The sequence below is a fragment of the Pteropus medius genome, unplaced genomic scaffold, assembly GCF_902729225.1.
Source record: "Pteropus medius unplaced genomic scaffold, Ma_sr-lr_union100, whole genome shotgun sequence".
NCBI classification, from domain to species: domain Eukaryota; kingdom Metazoa; phylum Chordata; class Mammalia; order Chiroptera; family Pteropodidae; genus Pteropus; species Pteropus medius.
In genome coordinates, this window is record NW_024350319.1 from 2257375 (window position 1) to 2259541 (window position 2167).

The window sequence follows — 2167 nt, forward strand, 5'->3', positions numbered from 1 at the left end:
AAAATTAATCACCCCTGAGGATTTTCAAACATAAGCTGATGGACACAAGACGTTGGGCAAGAATTCACCCTTGTGTGTGGCCTGTGAGCTTGAAATATAAGAATTTAGTTGAAAGTAGTCCTATGTTGGTAGTGTCTGACAGGTGCTTTACAGAGCATAAATACATCATTTCAAGGGAAATTACATTAAAGTTAGTCTTCAAAAACAGAAAAAAGATACAGATTAAGTTTCCAGTCACATGAGCTCATAGTCAGAAATCAAAAACATATGAAGTAAGGTGCAGCAGAAACAAACTGCAGAATTAGACCCAGAAAGAGCTTCCTAAGGCAGCTTTTATAGGCACACTAATCCCGTTTATTAGGGCTCTACCCTCATGACTTAATCACCTCCTGAAGGCTTTACTTCCTAATACCATCACTTTAGGGGTTAGATTTTAACAGATGAATTGGGGGAGAGAGGACACAAACATTAGACCATAGAAATTTGTAAAATTTGAGATACACAATAATTGGAACTAGATAATAATACAGGACTTTGCATCTGATTAGTAGAATGAGCTCTGAAAGCACCAGATATATTATGGCAAATTCTTCTCACATTATCAGAATGTCATGATTTAAAGCATGGAAAATTCTTTTAAAAATCCTTCAAACAACAACTGTGTTAGTTGACTTTCTCAAGTTTTTACTTCTAGATTGAAACAAACAAACAACAACAACAACAAAATTTCCAAACATGGTCTCTAGAGGCAGACAGAATAGGACTCAAATTCTAATTCTTCTTCTTACTAGCCATTTGCCATTGGGGGCGTACTTAAACTCTCTGACTCTCGGTTGTGTTACATGTAAAAATGGAGATATTAACATCTTTATCATAAGGTGTTTTACAGATAAAAGAAATATTGCATTTACTGTGCTTAGCATAACACATGCACAAGTTGCTCAACAAATGGCTGCAATTTTTATCTCTCTATATATTTTCATGTCCATTTCCCCTTTGAAGTAACTCAGCCTTTCAAGTCCTACTTAAACATTTCCAGTTTTATATTTAGTTGTGTGTGCATTGAAGGCAAGTAGTCTGCAGCTCAGATTAGTGCTGAGTATTTGAGTGGAACAGCACCCCCCTGAGGACAAAGAGAATTTGTTAGCCATTGTCTCCTCGAGTCCCAGGAAGATAGTTTTACCTTGGGGAGGGAAAGTTGGTGATGGAAGGTTCAGCTCAGCTGCCCCTTGCCTAGCAACCAGAACCGGCTACATAATTAGCAAGGCCTAGTGAAAATTGAACATGTGGGGCTCCTTGTTCAAAAATAATCCAGAATTTCAAGACAGCAATAGCAGAGAATTAAATCAAGCATGGGATCCTTTGAGCTGTGGGCTCTGTGTGATTATACAGGTTGCATGTTTATGAAGTGGCCCTGCCTAGAAGCCTCTCTCTCCATGTTTACTCTTGTAGAAACAGGATTTGGCTCTTATTATTGAAACCAATAAGTCTTTTAGATGTGATCTTGAGTCAATAAAACTAAGTTTTAATTTGGGAATTTATTGGGAAGCATAATTGGGACAGCTAGCTCCCTTTCCTTTCGTAGAATGATTTTGGTCAGTAAATAGACTCTATTTGTATTCTCTCTCTCTCTCTCTTTTTTTTTTTTTTTTTAGATGAGGTAACCCTTGGTTGACCTCACAGATTGCAAGGACCTTGTCAGTTCACAATCCCTTATTTTTTATTATTTTAGGCCTATAGCACCTGGTTTTCCTGGGTGGTCTCCTATCCAAGTACTAACCAGGCCTGACTCTGCTTAGCTTCCGAGATCAGACGGGATCGGGCTTGTTCAGGTAAGCATGGCCATAGACTGTATTTTTAGCATTAAAAATTCACCTCTCTTAATAAGAATGAAAATTCTTTGTAAATTAATCATTTTTAACTTTTTTGCTTCTTTAAAGCAATGCCTAAATGAAAAGTATATATCAAATTTGCATGATAGTTACCTCTGAAGAAAATGGGAATTGATGAGAATTTAGGAAAATATGATGGAAGGACTTCAACTCTAGCTACAATATTTCATTCCAAATCTAAAGACATTAAAATTCAATAAAGCTGGGTGGTGTACACATATATTAATGTATGAACCTCTGTAAGCTTCTATGTTTGAAATCTGTTATAATAAAAA

The 2167-nt window shown here is 36.5% G+C and overlaps 1 pseudogene; it reads right to left on the reverse strand.

The window, feature by feature from the left end:
* Positions 1 to 1731: 1731 nt before the first annotated feature.
* Positions 1732 to 1850, reverse strand: LOC120583602 (uncharacterized; annotated as a pseudogene).
* Positions 1851 to 2167: the final 317 nt, after the last annotated feature.